Here is a 24368-nt window from a genome sequence, read left to right on the forward strand (position 1 = left end):
TGTCATGGTAAACATATCTTATAGTTTCTATAGGTCAATACTACTTGGTGAGGAATATATATATATATATATATATATATATATATATATTCCTAACAAACTAACCCATTAATGAAACTGTTTTAGGACTAAAGTGTAGAATTCAAATATATATATTTAAAGCCAGATATATTACTTCCACATACAAAGGCAGGTTTTCCTAGGAGCAATTTACAAAAAGTAGTAGTCTGGGGTACACTGGATAATATGCAGTTCTTTGCCATGATATGCTGTGTCAAACTTAAGACTAAATTAAAGTGTCATCTACTACCATGATCCATGATAGTAGCCTGGTTCCCACATCCATAACAGTAATTTAGTGCACTGAAAAGGGTAACCACTTTCCAATCATAGCACCAATTATATACTTTCATTACAAGATGGTGAGCATGGAAAAATCAGTGAGACCACTGACATGGTTAAATGTTTCAGAAATGTCTTTTCCAGACATATAGCCAGCACCTGGTGTCGAAATACCTCAGCCACACAATCATCTAAATCTTACAATAACATATAACACATTGATCCCTCATGGTGAACTTCTTATAAATGATCCAGGGCTCTTACATAATATATTGTATCTGTGAATGGAGAAAGATCACCACAGAGACAGAATAACTGTCCATCTACTAAAGCTGTATTTGGAAGATAATCAACTAGATCTGTAAAATATTCCCGAACATTGGCATTTGAATACTTTCATAGACATTTATCATAAAAGCCATGGGCAGAAAGCACAATGTAGGCCTCGACCCTCCTCTAATTTACAAACCTCTCAAGGATTTCTGCTCCTTCCCCAATCCACCTATATTGAATGAATTTGAATCATCTCCCCCCCACAAAAAAAATGCTTATTCCTATCTTTGGACTTTCAGGCCACTTTTCTAACAAACCAACACTTTAATGAAACTGTCTTAGGGCTAAAGTGTAGAATCCAAAGTTTTCCCCATAACCTCAGATGGACAGCAGTGTCCTTTTTTCAATATTTATTTATTTATCTAAAGGGGGGGCTGGGGATTGAATTCAGAGGCACTCAACCACTGAGCCGCATCCCCAGCCTTATTTTGTATTTTATGTAGAGATAGGGTCTCACTGAGTTTCTTAGGGCCTCACTTTTTTTGAGGCTAACTTTGAACTCACAATCTCATTGCCTTGGCCTGTGGAGCTGCTGGGATGACACACATGTGTCACACAGCTCTCAATGTCTTTTGCTCTCTAGTTTGTTAAAATTTTTTTTCTTAGGATTTGGTGTCCCCAAAAAGCATTCAAAAGATCTTTTTGTCACACATCAGGCATTATATTTTGGGTTTTAAAATGCCCTGCATAATACAACTTAGCTTTCAAAATCAGATGCAGATTTCACAAGTTTAAAACCAGGTGTTTGAGAAACAAAGTTGTTGAACAGAAAAATGCAGCACATCCTGTTGTTAAATCCACACACATGTGGATGGTTGTGGCTGCTCTCACTGAACAGATAGCTGGAGGCCCATCCATGACCTTGAACTTCTTAGATTTCATCCATGATCTTGAACCCCTGGGCCTCCAGAGGGTTTGCAGAAACAAGAATGCAGCACACACCTTTCACCCCCCTCCATCAAGAACACACTATATCATTTACTAGACAATCCAGCTGAAGCACTATGTGTCTGTGTACCAATATGTGACCCTATTTGCATTTATATAAAATCTGCATTAGATAATGCTGAGCCAAAATCTGATGAAGCAGAGCTGGTCTCTTTCTCTTAAAAAAAAAAAAAAAACCTACAGCCCTGAATCTTTTTCAAGTCAGTGATTTTGTAACATATTTATTTGTTACTTTGAAAAAAGCAAGAATAAGAATGATACTAAAATGATGTCTATTATAAGCCCACAAAGTATTGAGTCCATCCTGCCAGCAACTCTTATAAAAATGCAGATATGTCACCATAGAAGGGACAAGCCAGCCCCCCAACACACTGTGAAAGCACAGGAAGTTATATATTTTACTGGACATTTCCTCAGCTCATTCTTCAAGGTTCTTCTTCTCAGGGAATGATGGTTTTAACAGCTAATAAAGTATGAGAAGACCTCTTCCACTTCAGTGCTTCTGGTTCTCCCAGAACCAGGTTCTGCAAGACTTAGTCTTCAGCTGGGCATGGTGGCACACAGATGGTATCCCAGCAGCTGGGGAGGCTGAGGAAGCAGGATCACAGGTTCAAAACCAGTCTCAGTAACTTATCAGGGATATAAGCAAGTTAGGAAGATCCTGATTCAAAATAAAAAGATTTGAAGATGTGGCTCAGTGGTAGAGTGCCCCATGGCTTAATCCCCAGTACCACAAGAAGAAAATAAAAATAGACTCAATCTTTGTGACATTCAGACCCAATTTTTGCTGTTTGTAACTCTGAAAACTTGCATCATTTAAACATGCTTTGAAAATGATAGTAGCTATAGTTAATGAGTGCTCACCATAGTACATGAAAGCAGATACCTCCACTGATTTTACTGTCACTGTAATGTCTTCAGGATAATCCCACCATATTAAGATGATGCCTTTATTGATGGGGGTTTCATTTGGTAGCCTCTAGTCCATTACTGTCTCACAACAGATGTGTTCTAATACTCCTTGCAAGTCCCACTAAACCAGATTATGTGAGCAGTAGTAGATCCTGAGCAGACCCCAAGTAGGCACAGAGACATCCATGCAAACTCCACTGAAGGTGTTGCCTTAGCTGTCTGCTGCACTGATCAGCAGTTCTCAGCCAGGGAATTGGTCACAACTAGGGGACATTGGGCCTGTCTAGAAGCATTTTTGATTGACAAAATTGCAGGAGGTGGTTGTAATACATCTAGTATGTAGGGAACAGAATTGTTACACAACATCATGGGAATGCCCCTAATCAAAAACAGCCTCTGTCCTCTAAGAGTAACCATGCTAAGGCTCAGAAACCCTGGGCTAGATTACACATACTGCACAGGAAAGCACTGGGTCTTTTCTAGTTCCTTATTTTATTTCCAGTGCTTTAAAAACAGGGATTTTCTTCTTACTAGGGGTCTCCTACTGTTGATAAAGGGAGGAAAAAACAAAAAAAAAAGGGAGAGGGCAGACACCCAGTATATTCTCAGAAGCAACCTAAAGCCTGCAGACAAGAGATTTACTAATTTGGGTCTGATGGTGGTGCAACAGTCACTCTGTCCGAGTTCTACCATCCTACCAAAGGTTTTCTAGTCTAAGTTCAGTTGTTGATATCCAGCCAGATACTGGTCTTTGAACATCAGGCAAGAGTCCTCCTAAGAGTCCTCCTAAGCCAAAATTCTATTTAGGAAGTAATCTTTCCCTCTCCTGTATCCCAAGCATGCACAGTGAGTCATTGAGCACTTCACCTGCATACACACACACACACACACACACACACACACACAAATTGCATGCAGAGCCGTCATATCTACTTCCCCATGCCAGAGATTGTTGTCTGAGACAGTCTGATGCTGCACATTCCAGAATAGTCTCTGCCATGCTTCACTTTCCCTTCCAAGGTGCCATCAGAGAGAATAAAAGCTCCTATGAGATGCAGTGTCCTGTAAAACTAGACTACTGCCTTTTTCTCTTAATCTGAGAAGTCTTTCCTCATCACAAACATTCTAAGCTCACACCAGCATCTCCTGGTGACAGATTGAGGGTCAAAGCACAGAGGAGAGACTATTGACAGGTATCTACATTCTCTGCTCAGCTGCCAAGCCTTATTTCACACTGGAAGATACTCTATTAAAACAAGAAGTCCTTCTGCTCAGCAGTCACTCATAATTCTGCTTGTTGTCCATGAAGCATGTGTCCTCGAAGACTAAACACAGGCACTAGCCTGAGAGAGTAGACAACAGGCTGCCAAGAGCACCTGCAGAGTCACTTTCTTCCTTTTGGGGGAAGAAAATTTCTTGTGTTAGCCAGGGCTTTTACTGTTGGACTCATGTTTCTTTGACAATGAGTCTTTGCTTACCCTGAAGGGCATGACTACCTAGGCTGCATGTGTGTGTGTGTGTGTGTGTGTGTGTGTGTGTTTCTCTGTGTGTGTCTGTAGGGGTGCATATATGTGTGTTGGGGGCAAGAGGAGGTACTGGAGATTGAACTCAGAAGCATAGTACAGCTGATCAACATCTAAAAAATATGCCTAATCCCTTTTATATGTTATTGTGAGACAGGGTCTCAATAAATGGCACAGTCTGGCCTTGATGCTGAGCAGTGCAGCAGACAGTTCCCTTACACACTTGAAAAACAGACATGTACCACTGTACCCATGGCATGCCCTCTTGGGTATAGCTAATTCCTAGAGTCAGCCATCTACCCAACTTTTACACCATATGCAAATTAACCAATCTATTTCCTACACCACCTATCCCCTCCCTATTGGGCTCCCACCCTTCCAGGCCACTCTCTGCTTACTCTAATTATTACTGCTGTTTACCAGAGATAAGTCATTGATTCCCTGAATGCTGAAGTATAACACCAGGGAAGTATGCCAAAGTAAGTACAGAGTGGAAAGTGGAAGGCTTTATTAAAATATAGCAGAAAAGACTTCTCCTCTGAGGAAGAAGGGGACCCAAAAGGTGGAATCCATGGAAGGGGGAGGTCTTCTCTTTTATATAGCTAAATCTTTTAATCTTCCCACATTCCTGTCCTTTTTTACCCTTTATCCTGCAGTGATAGAATGCAGGTGGGAAGTCTAAAAGGTGGAAGATAGGGTGACTGAAGGAGTAATCTGGGCAGAAAGAGTCTGGGGTGGTTTGATTAGCACCTCCTTGTTTGCTGGGAACTACTTCCTTAACAATTCCTTAGGATGGGTTCAAGGCCTTGGGTACATTAACATTTTTAATTATTGGTTGTTCAAAACATTAAAAGCTCTTCACATATCATATTTAATACATTTGATTCAAGTGGATTATGAACTCCCATTTTTACCCTGTATACAGATTGCAGAATAACATTGGTTACACATCCACATTTTTGACATACTGTCATACTAGAGTCTGTTGTATTCTGCTGCCCTTCCTATCCCCTTCCTATCCCCCCTCCCCTCCCCTCCCCTTCCCTCTCCCCTCCTCTCTCTACCCCATCTATCATAACTCATTTCTCTGTCTTGTTTTTTCCCTTTCCCCTCACTTCCTCTTACATGTAATTTTGCATAACAATGAGGGTCTTCTTCCATTTCCATTCAATTTCCCTTCTCTCTCCCTTTCCCTCACACCTATTGTCCCTGTTTAATGGTAATCTTCTTAACATGCTCTTCCTCCCTGCTCTGTTCTTAGATGCCCTCCTTATATCAAAGAAGACATTTGGCATTTGTTTTTCAGGCACTGGCTAGCTTCACTTAGCATAATCTGCTCTAATGCCATCCATTTCCCTGCAAATGCCATGATTTTGTCATCTTTTAGTGCTAAATAATACTCCACTGTGTATAAATGCCACATTTTTTAATCCATTCATCTATTGAAGGGCATCTAGGTTGGTTCCACAGTCTAGCTATTATGAATTGTGCTGCTATGAACATCAATGTAGCTGTATCCCTATAATATGGAACAAGATAGGGATACCTTCTCTCACCACTTTCTATTCAATATAGTTCTCAAAATACTGGCCAGAGAAATTATACAGATGAAAGAATTTAAAGTCATAAAGATAGAAAAAGAAGAACTAGCAGTTCTTCTAGTAGTTTCTACAAAGAAACTACTAGAGCTAATAAGTGAATTCAGCAAAGTGGCAGGATATAAAATCAACACGCATAAATCAAAGGCATTCCTGTATATCAGCGACAAATCCTCTGAAATGGAAATGAGGAAAACCACCCCATTCACAATATCCTCAAAAAAATCAAAATAATTGGGAATCAACCTAACAAAAGAGGTGAAAGATTTATACAATGAAAACTACAGAATCCTAAAGAGAGAAATAGAAGAGGATCTTAGAAGATGGAAAAATATACCTTGTTCATGGATAGGCAGAACTAACATCATCAAAATGGCAATATTAACAAAAGTTCTCTATAGGTTTAATGTGATGCCAATCAAAATCCCAAAGGCATTTCTTGTAGAAATAGATAAAACAATCATGAAATTCATCAGGAAAAATAAAAGACCCAGAATAGCAAAAGCAATTCTAAGCAGGAAGAGTGAAACAGGTGGTATAGTGATACCAGACTTCAATCTATACTACAGAGCAATAGTAACAAAAACAGCATGGTACTGGTACCAAAACAGGCGGATGGACCAATGATATAGAATAGAGGACACAGAGATGAATCCACAAAATTACAACTATCTTATATTTGACAAAGGTGCTAAAACATGCAATGGAGAAAGGAGAGCATCTTCAACAAATGGTGCTGGGAAAACTGAAAATCCATATGCAACAAAATGAATCTGAATCCCTTTCTCTTTCCATGCACAAATGATAACTCAAAATGGATCAAGGAGCTTGATATCAAAACAGAGACTCTGCATCTGATAGAAGAAAAAGTTGTCTCTAATCTACATATTGTGGGGTCGGGCTCCAAATTCCTTAATAGGACACCCATAGCACAAGAGTTAAAAACAAGATCAACAAAAGGGACTTACTCAAAGTAAAAAGTTTTTTTTCTCAGCAAGAGAAACAATAAGAGAGGTAAATAGGAAGCCTATATCCTGGGAACAAATTTTTACTCCTCACACTTCAGATAGATCCCTAATATACAGAGTATACAAAGAACTCAAAAAAATAAACAATAAAAAAACAAATAACCCAATCAACAAATTGGCCAAGGATCTGAACAGACACTTCTCAGAGGAGGACATACAATCAATCAACAAGTACATAAAAAAATGCTCACCATCTCTAGCAGTCAGAGAAATACAAATTAATACCACCCTAAGATACCATCTCACTCCAGTAAGAATGGGTGCATTAACGTTTTAATTTTCCCAGGTGCTGTTCCAGTTTTCTGGACTCCATTCTAAGCCAGGTGTCTCTGACTCAGTTATGCTAGGTGAGGACCCATAGCAACCCCCTAGCAACCACCAATCAGCATGAGACAGGAAAAACACTTGGAATGCCAGATGACCCTCCAGTAGTCTCAGTCGTTGATAACATGTTAGGAAACCATGTAATTTAGCACATACACCCCTCATGAATTAATCCAATCAGTTCAAATGAATCCCCCTCTTTTACTACCAATCACCCCTACCCAACTTGTTCCCACCAATGAATGTGCTAATCAATGTTAAGAGTTGTTGTTTGATTTTCCTGTGGTGTGGAATCATTTGATGTGTGATGTTGTGACGCATTGAGTATCCCCCAAAACCTATAAAATCGCACTGAACAAAGGACCCAGACTCACTCCTCGGGACCACTGCATCAGAAATGGTTGTGAGTCCCAGCTTGAGCTGGCAATAAAGACTCTTGTGTGATTGCATCAGATTCAGCTCCTGGTGGTCTTTCAGGATTCCCCCAAATCTGGCATTATAGCACCAGCCTGCTAGAACCCACTGAAATGATTGAAACGTACTAATCCTAAGTAAACCTGCTTATGCTGCCTGATCTTTTCTGCCTGCACAAATACAGTGAAGCCTCTTTCCCATATTCTCCTTCATGTTCCACACTATTTTTGACCAAATCTGGTGCTTCCCATATGGTTCTGCACTACTGTTTACAGAAAACTGTAGCTCTCTGCGATGGTATATCTGTTTCTATGAATCTGCTGTATCTGATTAAAACTAACCCAAGACAATTTTAGAACAATGCCAAACTTGTAAAACTTCTCAAAAGGGCCAGGGCAACTACATCCATAGCCTACACCCCTAGGTCTGGGTCCTGGGGGTGCACCCAGCCCTCTTTTATCTGTTAGTCCCTCCCCATCTTAATGGTGGAGAACAAAAAAGACTGTCAGAGGTGGGAGTGGAGAAAGGCCACTGAACTTGGGAAATAGGAAGTGTGCCAGCACCCTTACTGTGGCATACACTCTCTTCTTTTAATGTGGGTCACAGAAGAGACCCAGATGCAGATAAAAGCCCTCAGTAGTGAGGAATATAGTTAGACTTACACCCAAAATTCAAATGTTGGTTCTCTTCCCACCTACTCAGTTACTTTCCCAGTTAATTTTTTAAAGCTTTAAAAAAGGCAAGCCGTATATTGTGGGTGTTCATACAATCAGAGTAAACTTTTTACAGGAAGAAAATAGACTGTCACAACTTTATGACCTCTTCTCCTCCCAATTGGTATTATTAGGACCTGTGACTACAGCTCTGCTACCACCTGGACTTCATGCTATTGGGGAAATGATTAGGCTGTCCTTCAGAGAGAGAAGGACCTGTAACATCCCAAAGGATTTTCCTGCTACTGTACTACAGCCATTGCTCTCTCTAGTCAAAGCCCCTGGCTTCATATCAGTTCCTAGGAACTGCAGTAAAATTAGCCTCAGAACAGGAACACTTCAAAGACTCTGATAGGAGCGACCCAGAGAAGCCAGTGACTGGCTAGGACACACCCTTGGAGCCAGTAGAAAAATGCATGCTTGCCCTCTAATGGTCTTAACTGGCAACTGCGGTGATCTGGAAACCATGACCCAGCATCTTCATATAAGAAAATTTTGGTCCTCCCAATTGTGATCATAGCACAGTGACATGGCCTTTAGAACTTCTTAAACAACAGATTGGGTTTTGCTTCCATCTCTGAAAAAGAAGTAAATTTCAAAGTGTTTACAGGGTTTTGACTAGTAGGTGTGGATGCTGTTTTTGAGGGTCTTAAAGGGGACATTGCAACAAGATTCCCTGAACTCCTGAGCACTAACAAATCCTGGTGTCCAGGTCTTTGAATTTCAGGGTCTGTTCACCTGGGCTGGAACTGGCTAATTTTGAATACCTGCCTGCCACAGATGTCAGTGATGTCAACAGAAATATATTGGTTTATTTTATTTTTTTAAGCATTGAAACAGTTCTTGTTCTTGGAGGAGAGTTGTTACATATTTGTATATATGCTCACTATACAAAATATAGCAATATAATTTGGCCAATGTCACTCTGCAGCATTTTCTTCTCAGGCCATAGATAGCCCCAAGCATGCACCTGAATGGATCATAAAAATTAAGATTTTTTGAGCCACTCTTAGTCTAATACTGTAGGTCTTGTTTGTGACCTGAGAATCCACATTTCTATTCAGTTCTGTGGTGAAATTGGTGGTAGTCTGGGGCTCACTCTTTGAAACCTAGGCTTAACCATAGTATGACCTAGGCTGGACTGAATCTTCCTAAATGATGGAGGACAGATGTGATTGGTGGGAGCATGAGGTTCAGGGAATTATTCTGTGGTATGGGCCCATTGTGTGTCTTTATTTTCCAAGAAATGATTTACCTGCAGCCTTGCCTGTCTTAAGTGAAAAGGGCATGTCACAGTCTTCAGCAAAATGTCTGTTTTTTTTTCAGGAGAAAAGCAGGCCTGAAATAAGGTCATTAAGAGGAACAAAAGTTACCCTATAGAGAGGAATTTTGTGACTCTTTCCACACACCACAGGGATTAGTATAATTTCTCCTAACTATAAAATCTGTATAAATTTATGGTTAAAAATCCAATAAGAACCAGTCATCATGGACCAAGGTTACCTAGAGTTACCATGGCAGTGGGTATCTGACACTCTGATGTCATCCAGCTGTCAGTTCAAAGTCAAGTGGTAGGGCTGATTGGAACTCTCTGAAAATTTGGGATCCCCAATAAAAGTAAAGTGCAGAAAATGCACACTGTCTCTCTTTTCTCCGAGAGAACCCATTATCTCTCTAGAGAGAGTCCCTTTTCCATGTCTATGCCTTCAATAAACTCATACCTATTTCTCTGAGTGAAATGTCTGAAATCTTTTTGACCTGATTACAAAAAAATTGTGGTTTGAAGTCGGGGTCTTCTTGCTATCTGAAATTCCTAGAAGGCACCATCCCTTTATCACTAAACATTTTAAAAGTTCTCATGATCTACATTGTTCCAGCTACTCTGTCAAGATTTTCAGGGCCTTTGTGTCCAGTTCTTTCAGAAAAAATCCACAGGGCTAAAGCATAAGATAGATCTAAATGCTGTAACTGTCTTTCTCCTCACACTCTAGCAGGTAAGTCCACCAGGAGATAAAGTCAGACCTAGTTCCTGAGCAGCAAAGGCCCTTGGTCCCCACTACAGAATCCAAATGGTCAAAAAGGTCAGGATGGGCATAATCTACAGTCTGTGAGGCCAGGTTTAATTTAGATGTCTCCACAAGATTGATGCAAATTTCCATCACTTTTACACAAAGATTTGCATGTGAGGTGTTTCATGCTAGAGATTTACCAACACAAATGGGAAGCCTCTGTGATGGACAACCACCAGGATTTTATGAGGATTATTTTGAGGCTGCAGTCTCTAGAACAGGGAGCTCTGGTGGATACTTGGCCCCATAAGACCACTGCTAGTTCAACCAAGGAAAAATGAGAAGTGCTCTTACCACTTCCCTTCCATCCTGTTAAACCTAATCAAACCACAAGTACATTTGGCCAATCAGAAGTGATCCCTGCTCTGATACCCCATCAACTGGAATCCACTACCTGGCTATACTTGTTCTACTCACTCAAGAAATATACCTCAGTTGATGTAGTTCTTAATATGAATCATAAATCTAGTAAAGAATGATTTGCCTGAAACTAGAAACAAAATATTGGTTAAAAATATATACCCACTGAAAAACATGTATATATAATACAGAAAAAAAGCAAGCACTTTAGAGTTGATGTGTCCATTGGACACAATAGGCACTGTGCCTGTGTTCCATGGAAATCTTTTATTTTGAATTTCTAAGAAAAATAAATACATAAAATCTGCCTTGGAGTATATTCATCTTCACAACAGCCCAGGTGCAAAATGTCACTGTTAACCTTATTTTCAAAGCAATATACCCATGAAGACAGAAGAAACTAATTAGGACTCTCAAATTTGGGCTCCAACTCATAGCCAGAATTAAGTCATCCCCAAGGCTTCTAGAAACTTTATCTTCCCCACATTTTATATTGGTACATTAGAGTTGTACATATTGCTGGAATTTGTTTTTACATATTTGTACATATACACACTGAACACAATCTAGCAATATAACTTGACCAATATCACTCCCCAGCATTTTCTCCTCTGTCCCTGCCTCCCACCCCCTGTCCCTTTTCTCTACTGATCTCCCTTTGATTCTTTAGGAGAACCACCCTCAGCTTCGTTTTTCTCTCTTGCTCCATATATGAAATACAATTATTAACCTAATTTTGACTTGTTTTCCTTAACAGGATGGACTCCAGTTCCATCCATTTTCTTGCAAATTACTCTTACTACACACGAAAATTTGAAACTCAGGGAGATTAGTGTAATTTTCTTTATGGCTGAATAAAACTCCATTGTGTATCTCTACCATATTTTCTTTATTTATTCATCCATTGATGGACACCTAGGCTTGTTTCATAGTTTAATGATTGTGAACTGTGCTGCCATAAATGTGGGTAGGTATGTAGTCCCTGTAATATGATGACTTCAATTATTCAGGACATGTATTGAGGAGTTCTAGCTGGGTCATGTGGTTGTTCCATGCCTCGTGTTTTGAGGAGACTTCATACTGATATCCATAGCAGATGTACTAATTCACAGTGTAATGTACTAATTCATTAGCAGTGTAAAAGTGTTCCTTTTTCTCACATTCTCTCCAGCATTTATTACTATTTGTTTCTTGATGATTGACAATCTGACTTGTGTGAGGTGAAATTTCAGTGTAGTTTTGAATTGCATTTTCTTAATTGGTAATGTTGTTGAATATTTTTTCAGGTATTTATTGGCCATTTGTATTTTTTGAGAAGTCTCTGTTAGTTTATTTTCCTATTTATTAATTGAATTATTTGACTTCTTGAAAATATTTAACCTTCTGTTGTTGCTTGTTATGACGCTCTTGTCCCTCCACTACTATAATAGATAAGAAATTGAGAAAAGCAATAAGTTAGAGTAGTACTCTTGTTTCCAAGTGACAGAGAAAACCAACTCAAACTAAGAGGTTACCTAGTGGTGGTGAGGGTGGTTTTTTTTTTTTTTTTTTTGGTACTGGAGATTCAACTCAGGGGCATTCCCATTTTTATTTTGTATTTTATTTAGAGTCAAGAGTCCTGCTGATTTGCTTAGGACCTCACTAAGTTTCTGAGGCTGGCTTTGACCTTGGGATCCTCCTGCCTGAGCCTTCTGAGCTGCTGGGATTACAGGCATGTGCCACTTCATCTTGCCCCTATGATGTTTTCTTTTAAAAGTAAGCACCCTGTGGGTGTTCTGACTGAGGCACAGCTAGTTTCGTTGATCACTGCCTTATTATTTCTCACTTCCCATTCCATTTTTCTGGCCTCCCCTGTAGCCACAAGATGGCAGTAAGGTTTTCACGCTCACTTCCAACCATTATGTGTGGGCTTCTGGAACTGTCTGGTCCAGCTCAAGCCAGCTTAATTAAGTGTCTCTTGTTCAGGGCACTTTCATACTCTGGCTTCTCAGGACTGGTTACCTTCCCACTTACAACACATGGGGTGCAATGCAGTAGGTGGATCCCTGGGGAGGGGAGGAGTTACTTTTGGAAAACAAAAACTGGAGACAGACAATACACTTTGGGCAGATTCTTCTTTGATTAATAGGGGAACCACAGTCTACACTGGAGAACTGAAAATTCTGTCTATGTCATCTCATGGTATTGCCCAAGAACCCAGAGACCAGGACATCCCTAGAAGAGGAGAGCAGGGCTCAGAAGATTTAAATATTCTGTCTGAGGCCATGGGCCTTGTAAGTGGTAGAGTTTAAATATGAAAAAAAAATTCAGTTTCCAAAGGTGTGTTTTGAATCAGTCTTGGCCTCCCAGTTCATTGTTAGTCTCCCTTAGGTTCAAGAATATTATAATAGACCTAGAAGAGGAAGAGGGAAAGCAGGAAGGTTAAAGACTTTCTGACAGCACCTCATGGAGGCATTGTGCTGGTCAGTTTGTTGCTGAGTTTAGGAGTCCTGCCTACTCATGTTTTCTAGTGATTTCCACACATATTTATTTCCATGTTACCTTTGCCATTCTGGTACTTTCATTACTTTTTGTTCACTTATTTTTCTTAAGTAATTTTCACTGTTATACTTACAAAAATATTCTGAAAACCTCAACTATTTTTGACAAATTTTAAATCAAATTAAGTAACACTGCCTCAAATAAAAATTAGTTTCAAAATCCCATGGAAGAACTCAATCAAATACTGGTCATCTGTGCACCACTCAAAATTATTCCTCATCTGAGGTGAGGCCTTCAGACTGAGTGTGGAAAAATAGAACTGGTCACACCAGAACACAAATTACCCCTGCTGTTCTCTGCCACATGCAATTTTTCATTCTTGCAATCTTCCTTGCACTCAGAGAGCAAGGTCAAGGAAGTAGTGGCTCCTCTCATCTAGGATGCCAGGATGTTTTGACTACCCCAAATATGACCAAGTCCCCACAATTCATCATCAGGCTCCTAGTTCTGGCTACTGCATCCCTTGTTTCTGAAAACATACCTTTGTAGATGTATAATCTTATTCAGGGGACTTGGTTCCTTCCAGCACCTTTCTGCCTGACCATTGAGTCATGTCATAACCCTCAATTTACCTCTTATGTGATTATTGCTGGATAAGTGCCCTGAAAAAAGAAACCAGATTTGCACATTGTCCCCAGGAAGCTAGACAGTACTATACTGAGTATATCTTTGCTCACTATCCTTTTGTTCAGCTGCTATTCTGATGTCTCCTTTTGACCAATCTCCATGGGAAGAAAGAGGAGCCACAAAAAAGCAATAAGGGCTTTTGAGAGGAGACAGCAAATGCCACTCATTGTACAGGAAAGGAAACCAGACCTAAGGACCCTGGTCTAATCATTTGACACACACAGCTGTGGCAGAACAGTATTTGATCAATATCCCCTGGCCCTTGGCACAGGTTTTTATTATATTCAGGCTGAGACTCTTTCCACCTCAAACGACACTGATCTCCTAGCTCCAAAGACAGAGGGTGCAAACTCTTCAGTTTAAAATAATCTAGTCTCTTGGTGAAGCCATAAAGTCACATTACATTCTCTCACCTGGGAAATGAACCACATGACCTACTAGATTCTCAAAATTCTATAGAAATAGAAATAAAAACTTTGCATCAACTACAAAGTTCTAGAGAGCACCACCTCACCTTCCATCACCCTGAAGTCTCCAAGACTTTTCATCCTGTGGATCCGGAAGGCTTCATGTGACTGCTTAAATGGGAGGCTGCTCATAGAATACATTTTTCTCTTTCTCAGAAAGCAATATGAAGACATTGTGTCTTCAAGGATTCAGGCAGTGGCCTGAGCTCTTTTCTATCACATTTTGTCACTCAGCTCCCTGGTGCTCTGTCCTGTTTCAATCTGGCCATCTCTGGTTTCCCTCTCAGTACAGGTAGGGTTCACCATGGGGAGGTGCTGCATCCCACCTGCCCAGATTCCGCACAACTACAATAGAAAGGGAGCTGAGTAAGGGTGAGAGACACAAGGAGGCTAAGGGTCAGAGGTCCAATATAAAGACAGAGCTTCTGCCAAAAACTCATAATTCCAAAAAAATGTGGTTTTGTGGGAAAGGAATACGTGAGAACAGAAATCTTTCCCTAACAAAAATACTTCCTCTACACTCACTCTTTGATTTCAGTATTTTGGGCAAGAACTTTACAACTTGCACATTATTTTTTGAATAGCTAAAAACTAAGAGGACCCCAAATATTCAAGAGGAGCAATGTGGCTTGGTCAACCATGGTAGGTCATTCTACAAGCTCTTAGGCACACTTAAAAATTATGGTATAAAAATATAGATGTTCAATTTAGATAATGCTAAAATGTAAAAAAAAATAGTTAATTGCTTGTATGCTGAGATTACTACTGTGCTATCTGATGCTGAATTTCTTGAGCAAAATGTTTCAACCCATATAGAAGTATAATGGCTAGTGAAATTTTGGGGAAGTATGTAATATATATATATATATATATATATATATATTTTTTTTTTTTTTTAAATAACCCAAATACAGTCCCTGTCCCCACTTAGTGCTTCAGAGGTGCCTGGGATACCAAACTCTGGCCTGCATACCCTACACAGCTGTCCCTGGGAATTTAGGCTAGGAGACTCATCCAAGTGTGCCTAGCCTTTCCTACTTCATCAGAGGTGCTGCATCAAGAAGAATGGCACTAGATTTTGCAGAGTGCATGTGGTCTTGAGAAATATTTTTCTAAATTTTAGGGCTTGGAATGGACATTCAAATGAGATTGAATGTGCCAATTTTCCTTGGGTGTTGAATTCTTACACTGACCACAGGGGTTCACAATTCAAGGTGAACAAACAAAGGTGAACCCTTTACTTCTTGCTCCTCCTCTAATATTGTAAGGAAACTCAAGGTCATCAGACCATGCTGCCAGCTATGGCCACAATTCTCTTTGTCTCTTTCTCTGACTTTCTTCCTTCTGCTTATCTTCTTCAGCAGGATACCACAAGAAAGTTCATTCATCAGCACTACTTCAGGCCATATTTTGGCATGATGATTGTTAACACTACTATGAAACTAAAGCCCCGGTCCCCTTCCTTGTTGGGGCTGCTATCGGCACTAACCAGAAAAATCCTAGGGGAGTGTTGGTCTTATCTGCCATGACCAAGAGTCTATGCTAACAATAAGCAGAGCACCTTGACCAATGTGCCCAGAAAAGATGGCTGCATTAATTTAATCTCAATATTCCAGAGGGTATTGATGCCAAGTTGTGACTCCCAGAGACACCTGACTAACCATAGCTGGGAAGATCATGAGAACATTGGTAACAGTGTCATATTGGCTTAGATAGAAAACTGGCCTTTAGGGAAATGGCCCATCCCTCTCAACAAGATCTGAGGACGAGGTCTGGTTCTCATTCACTTACATTTCATGGAGGAAGGTGTGGCTTTTGGCCCCAAAATGTTTCATTTCTTTTCTGCTCCCTGGCTCCCTTTTCTATTCTCACCTCATATCCATTGTTCTCATTATAATGGGCAGGACAACTGTGTACTGGGCATCCCTTGACTCATGGTCATGTGCCTTAAGCCTTCCACCTAATTGTTCAAGAGAAATATTGTTCTCACTTTATAAATGAAGCAAAACTGGTCCCCAAAGTACCATGGATATTGTTGCCAAGAAGCAAAATTCAAAAACACCAAAAGACAACATCTCTAGCAATTAGAGAAATGCAAATTAAAACTACACTAGGATTTTATCTCACTCCAATCATAATGGCAATTATCAAGAATACAACTAATAGCAAATTTTGGTGAGGATGTATGGGAAAAAAACACTCATACATTGTTGGTGGAACTGCAAATTTGTGTAATCTTTCTGGAATATATTATGGAGATCCCTCAGAAAAACTAGGAGTAAAACCACATTTTTAACCAATTGTTTCACTCCCCAGGATGTATCCAAAATACTTAATATTAGAATCCTACAGTGACACATCAATGTTTATAGGAGCACAATTCAATAGCTAAGCTATGGAACCAACATAGATGCCCATCAACAGATGAATAAGTAAAGAAATGGATACACACAGAGACACACACATACATACACACACACACACACACAAAAAAAAACACATGCACAGAGAAATATTACTCAGCTATAAAGAAGAATGACTATATGACATTTGCCAGTAATTGGGTGGATATGGAGGCTATCTAAATAAAACAAGCCAAACCCAAAAAACTGAAGGTGGCATGTTTTTGCTGATATGTGGGAGCTAGACCAAAATAATGAGAGAAAGAAAAAAAAGAGAAGTTTAGTATATTATCCAAAGAAATGTTAAAGGATGGGAGCAAAGATAGGAATAGAAAAGACAGTAACATGAATCTTACTTAAGTTAAATTGTATGAATATGAAAATACATAAAAAAATTCCCCCATCATGCCCACTCAAAAAAATGGGATTCCTAATTAGAATAATTATGAATTATAATTAGAAATTTCTATGTTTGTATAATTTTATCAAAATGGATTTTATGTCATGTATAATTAAGAACTTATCAAATAAATAAATAGATAATGAATAGTAACATGAAACAAAATTGATGGCATCATAGCTTAATGATGAAATATCTTTAGGTACATTCCAAAAGTTTCTGAATCTCTCCCCCAGTGGAGTCTGCCAAGGGTGTTCAGACCTGAGAGAAAGTTAGAAATTCAGGATGCTGCACAGAGGAGAAGAAGAGACCCTACCCCTTCCACATTCATCTTCAGATAAAGAGATGCAAGGGAGCAGGCAATCTGAAGCTCCCCGCCCCACCAACATTTAACTATGGCAGAGAGAAGCAGAGTGCATTTTAGTGGGTCAATGAGTATGTATTTATTTATTGGCAAGTCTATAGAGTAATTTATAGAATAAGAAAAATCTGGAATCAGCTTTTCTGGATTTACAAAGAAAGCCATTTTTTTTCTTTGAAGAGATAGACCATTGAGCTTTTCTTTAAAAAAAAAATTCTTCTTTGTATTATTTAACTTTTTGCACCACTGGTATTTGGGGAGCAAGACACATAGATCTTTTGAATGAGATCTGCTGTGTGCATCAATTCATGTAGGCAGGAGTGTGCAGTTAGTAATGCTGTTTTTCTTTTTTGTTGTTGTTTTTTTATTTTTTTTATTTCTTGTAAAGTGCAGAGTGTCAAGTAACAATTAAGAATGCACATCTGGGCAGGGCTTTGTGACTTTTGTTGGAAAGCAGGTGAAGGCCCACAGCCAGGGATCCTGGTGAGAAGCAAAAGTGCCCAGATTGGCCTTAGTCTATGCAAGGCTACAATAATATAGTCACTGCAGATATTTCTCTCAAAAAAATGGCTAGCCAGGGAGGAAGAGAGCTCAGAGGAAGCTGAGTTTTACACATGTTTGTGCTCTCTGACATCTCTTCTAAACTGATCATTTTAGTCTTACTCCATGCAGAATTTAGGCTCAAAATGTATATTAAATTCAGTTGAAGGAAAATCAGACTTAATGTTGCCATCCAGGTTTGAGTCTTCTCCAAACCACCTACCAAAACTGCTGAGAGCCTCCACCAAAGGAGGCAGAGATGCATTGACTACTTCACAAGAGGCTGAAAGGCCATTTATGTTCATATATTTCTGCACAGATAGAGAGATAACATCTCAGCACTTTGTAGAATGATTAGGGGAGGTCTTGTTATTGTAGAAGGCCCATGTAATTAAAATTTGAAGAATCAACCTCAATTTCTTAGCATTAGAACCCAGTAAAATTTTGGTAACCAAGTACACACATTCCAGAGACAGTACATTATTCAGCTCATTTAAAGGGAGATTCACAAGACAAAAAGATGTTTTCATGATGAATTCAAACCTTTCAAGGTTCTAGACACAAAAATGCCCAGAGCATGTTCACATGTTGGCTCAGCCCTCACACAAAATCCTTATGACTATGGTCTAGAGGGATGATTCCTAAAGTCTGATTCCTGAGCACACTAGAACTTTTACTTTTATACATAAGCAAGTTTGAGGTACATCAAAGCCACAGAGTTGATGCAGTATCATTGGATGGTGAAGTCTATACTCCTTACCTAGGTATAAGCTTGTCAACAACCTAGGGACTCTTAGCTCATATAGCTTAGGTACTTCTACTGAATTAAGGCTAAAAGGAGATTATTGTAACTCATTTTTTTGTTTCCTGCTTCTGATGCCATGGTTATCTTTTACAGGTACTTTCTAGCCACTGCAAGCCTTTATGGTTAATTCTCAGTAAGCAGAGCTGCTGTTAGTAAGCAGGATATATCAAAGCCTTTCAGCTCTTAAACAGCTGAGTTTTCATTTACCTCTACAACAAAAAGCTTTTTCTGAAGAATTCCCTCACAGAAAGAAGAGTAAACAATGGTCTCTCAAGTCAAATGAACCTCCTGGGATATCTTCTCTATGCTGTCTTTTTAAAATGGGGGAAGAAATCACATTTCTCCAGATGGACATAGAACAATCCAGACTTTGGGGAGCTTCAAATGAATTTTATGCAGTTCTGTCCTGGGCAGTTCTCAGCTCTGACTTATGTTGTTAAGAGGTCATTTGATATCTAGAATATCTAGAAGCCTGTGTTTTCTCATATCTACAATTGGACTCTTTTGGAGGACACAGTTGAACAATGGCTCCAGGGAAGGTATTAATTTAAATAGGTGCCTGGCCTCCACAGCTGACAAAATGCCTTGGAGTTACTGTGAAGATACTGCTTGACTATTGTCTTATATCCCACATAAATTTTCTTGTAAGAAGCTTATAACTTTGTCACCATGAACACTCATGTCATTCACATGTCCAAATACACTATGTCACACATTCCTTGTTTGAAATTCAGATTCAAATTCTCTGATGATTTATGATACTTCCAATAATTATATATCCCTACTTTGCATTCTTTTGCTATAGGCCCTTAATAATACAATTTTCTGCTGCTTGCCTTTAAAACATAGGACTTGATGGGTTTTTTATATTCCTCTAGATCAGCCTATGTCTATAATTGATAAACCATTAGTAAACTTGCCACATTTTCCAAATCAACCTACATATTGATGTTTAAATGGTATATGTGATGGATTCTAGCTAATGTTTGCCCTTGATATTCTTATTCCCACGCTATATGGGCAATGACCAAACAGACTACATTTTACCATGAGACTCCATATCATGTAAGAAATGCTTCTCCTATAGGAAAGCCCCACCTCTGTACTCATTAATAAAATACTTGGCAACACAAAATAGCAATTTTTATACAATGCAAAATTGGTATCTTTTCTTTTCATTATTCTTGGGCAGTGTAACTTGTCAGAGATTAATTGTGTAGACATTAGTAACCATTCTCTAACTTGTACTCAATTTGTGTCATTTTGACCCACTTTCCTTATGCTTGCTTGCTGCCATGCCAATTGGCAAGCCCTGTGGGAAATACCAATGTACCCATTGCATTGTGCTGTTAAATGCCCAATTTGGATTCTGTACTTGCTTTCTTACATTGGCTAAACTCCTATATATCCCTTTCCTATTTTTTGGCTTAAATATGATGCCATCACACTGACTATCTCGTTCTTTGGAGATAAAAGTAACTGTCACTGTTAAGCAATAAAGGCTTAATTATAATGGCAATGTGTGGTGTGAGAAATGTGAGTGTGTCCAGCCAAGAAGTCATAAGAGGCCCCAATCTCAGACACTGCTCTCCCATTCTCTATCACCCCTTTCCACAATCAGAGAAAACTTGCTGTTCTCTACATTTCCACAGTCAGAACCCTTACAGGTTTTCAATATTACTTCTTTTTTCTTTCTTTCTTTCTTTCTTTCTTTTTTCTTTTTCTTTTTTTTTTTTTTTTTGGTACTGGAGGTTGAAAAGCGGAAGAATGGTTTACCACTTAGCTGAATTCCTTTTACTATCTATCTATCTATTTATTTATTTATTTTGAGTCAGAGTTCAGCTAAGTTGCTGAGATTGGCCTTTTTATGGTTTAATGTATATTGGCTTTCCTATTGCAATTAAATATATCATTTTTACATACACATGGGTTCACCTATGGATGTTGTTTAAATTATGATTCCTTGATTATTGTAATAGTAAAGTTTCATAATACATTTGTGTCAGGTGATGAAAACTCCTTTTTCTCTTATAATTGAGAAGTTTCTTGGCTATGTTTACATATATTAAACATTGTGTATGGATTTTAGAACTGTATGATTTGGTTTCTTTTTTTTTCTTTTTATATTATTTGTTGTTCAAAACATTACAAAGCTCTTGACATATCATATTTCTTACGTTGGATTCAAGTGGGTTATGAACTCCCATTTTTTACCCCATATATACAGATTGCAGAATCACATCAGTTACACATTCACGTTGTTACATAGTTCCATACTAGTGACTGTTGTGTTCTGCTGCCTTTCCTATCCTCTGTAAAACATGTTGAGCTGGGGGTTGTAGTTCAGTGCTAGAGTGATTGACTCACATGTGGAAGGCAGTGTATTAAATCCTCAGCACCACCTAAAAATAAGATATTCTCTCTCTCTCTCTCTCTCTCTCTCTCTCTCTCTCTCTATATATATATATATATATATATATATATATATATATAGTAAAGCATGCTTTTTATTAGTTAATTATGATTATACATACTATTATTCAGGTTCATTTAGCTATAATTGTACAACATGGAATATGATTGCTCCAGTTAAGTACCTATTACTTCCCTTTTTCCTCTCCTTCTATTTTACCCTTTCTTCTAATTATTTAGAGTTTTAAAATTTATTGATTTATGGATACACATAAAGGTAAAATTCACTGGGATTTATTTGTTTATTTACATAGAAATTTTGATTAAAAAATTGTAAGTTAATTTGGGGAAAAATTATCATTTTTGTAATGAGTTTTATCATCTACACATGGGCTAATTGAGTCTTTTATGTGCTTCTTATAATTTTATTTTCTCACAAATTTTATATATATATATATATTTAAACCTGTGTACATGGGAAACACCATGTGCATATGGCATATATATAAAACTTAAATATATATATGTATGTGTGTGTGTGTGTATATATATATAAATATAAATATATATATATATATATATATATATATATATATATATATATATATATATATACCATATGCATATAGTGTTTCCCAAGTATATTTCATATATATATATTAAACTGGCTATTCTATGACCAAAAATGTTCCTGGTCCCTGGTGACCATTTTCCCCACAATTTATTGTGTCTCATTTCCAAAAGGTACATTCCTTTTTAATTTTTTTTAAATTTACATATGAAAGCGGAATGCATTATGATTTTCATTACACATGTAGAGCATCATTTTTCATATCTATGCTTGTATACAATGTATATTCACACCATTTTTTTCTTCATACATGTACTTTGGATAATAATGATTAATATGTTCCACCATTATTTCTAACCCATCCCTCTTTTCTTCTCCTCCCACCCCTCTGCCCTATCTAGAGTTTATCTATTCCTCCCATGCTTCCTCTCCCTATCCCATTATGAATCAGCCTTCTTATATCTAAGAAAACATTTGACATTTGCTAATTTGGGATGGGCTAACTTCACTTAGCATTATCTTCTCTAACTTCATCCATTTACCTGCAAATGCCATAATTTTATTCTTTTTTATTGCTGAGTAATATTCCATTTTGTATATATGACACATTTTTTATTTTATCTATTCATCTATTCAAGGGCATTGAGGTTAGTTGCACAGTTTAGCTATTGTGAATTGTGCTGCTGTAAACATTGATGTGGCTGTGTCCCTGTAGTATGCTGTTTTTAGGTCCTTTGGGTATAGCAGAGGAGAGGGACAGCTAGGTCAAATGCCAATTTTCCAAGAAATCTCCATACTGCTTTCCATATTGGCTGCACCAGTTTGCAGTCCCATCAGAAGTTTATGAGTGTAAACTTTTCTTCTCTCCCTCACCAACATTGATTATTGTTTGTCTTCATAATAGCTGCCATTCTGACTGGAAGGAGATGAAATCTTAGAGTGGTTTTGATTTGCATTTCTCTAATTGCTAGCGATAATGAACACTTTTTTGTATATTTGTTAATTGATTGTATATTATCATCTCAGAACTATCTGTTCATGTCCTTGGCCCATGTATTGATGGGGTTATTTTCTTCATTGGTATTTGGCTTTTTGAGTTCTTTATATACCCTAGAGATTAGTGCTTTATCTGATGTGTGAGGGGTAAAAATTTGCTCCCCAAATGTAGTCTCTCTGTTTATTTCACAGATTATTTCTTTTGCCTAGAAGAATTTTTTTTTAGTTTGAGTCCATCTTATTTATTAATTCTTGATTTAAATTATTGTGCCAGACGGGTCTTATTTAGGAAGTTGAGGCCTAATCCTATGTGATGAAGATTAGAGTCTACTTTTTCTTCTGTTAGACACAATTCTTAATTCCTTGATCCATTTTGAGTTGAATTTTGTGCATGGTAAGAGATAGGGATTTGATTTTACTTTGTTGTATATGGATTTCCAGTTATCCCAGCAACATTTGTTGAAGAGGCTGTCTTATCTCTAATGCATGTTTTTGGCACCTTTGTCTAATACAAGATAATTGTAATTTTGTGGGTTAGTCTCTGTGTCCTCTATTTTGTATCATTTGTCTACCAGTCTGTTTTGGAGCCAATAAGATACATTCTCTTGAACCATCACCCTGCATTTTACGTGTTTGGATGAGTACTGCTGTATTCCTAAGTGTTTTCATGGTTAGATTTCCTGTAATTTCAGTATGTCTCTGTTTCTGGCAGGGAATATTATGTTTCTTCATTAGCCAAAGAGTTTCCAACAATAGATAATAATAACCTAAACTCCTTCTTGAGTTAATGAGAATAATTTTTTCCTACTTTCATCATTTCATTTTATACTTCTCTAATTTTTAAAGATTTATTTATGATTACTCAATACTTGGATATCTCTTGTATAAATTGGCAGTTTGTTTTTTACCCACATTTCTTTTGTGATTTCTTGCTTCAAAGATAAGAAAATAGATCCTAAGAGGCAGATGACGTTTGAGTTTATGGAAAAAATATATTTACTTATAATTATTAAAATTTTTATTTGCCTCTTTTACTTCCCCTATATACATATTGTAGATTTCTTGTCTGTTTTATTTTAGAGGTTATTTCAAATGAAGTTTTAGGGTTTTTTTTTTTTTTTGGAAATTCTAACACAAAAAAAAAATAAATAAGAAAAAACTCTCTCTTTCCTATGGATGCAGAAAAATGAATATTTCCTCAAAGACATTTGGTAAGTAAATTGTTGAAGGACACATTCACTAAAACATCCACTCTATGTCTTTGAAGATTTTTTTTTTTTTTTGACTGTTTTTGTCAGTGAATCAAATCCTATTATCTGGATTGTGGAGTTTAATACACAATCACATAGGATACAATTTGGGCAATCTTAGAAATATTAAGACGTCATTTTTTACTTACTGAGTGATATGTTGTGGAGATAGCAACAAAAAGATATCTTTATTTTTAAAAATAGTTACATATTTTTTTCAATATCTTATAAGTTCTTTAGATTATTTTCTTCCTTGAGTCATACTTAGAATTTGGGCCCGTGATATGATTTTTTGCACCTTGTGATCTTCAAGTATTTGCCCCCATCAAGAATCTGGGTTTAGGGCTGGATTTGTGGCTCAGTGATAGAGTGTTCTTCCAGCATGTGTGAGTCCCTGGGTTCGATCCTCAGCACCACATAAAAATAAAATAA

At 37.9% G+C, this 24368-nt stretch overlaps 1 pseudogene; it reads right to left on the minus strand.

Annotated features, from left to right (window-relative positions):
• Positions 1-210: 210 nt before the first annotated feature.
• The window catches only part of LOC143637835 (serine/threonine-protein phosphatase 2A catalytic subunit beta isoform pseudogene), a 61921-nt pseudogene continuing 37763 nt past the window's right edge, over positions 211-24368 (minus strand).

This window comes from Callospermophilus lateralis, chromosome 13, assembly GCF_048772815.1.
Source record: "Callospermophilus lateralis isolate mCalLat2 chromosome 13, mCalLat2.hap1, whole genome shotgun sequence".
In the NCBI taxonomy this organism is placed as follows: domain Eukaryota; kingdom Metazoa; phylum Chordata; class Mammalia; order Rodentia; family Sciuridae; genus Callospermophilus; species Callospermophilus lateralis.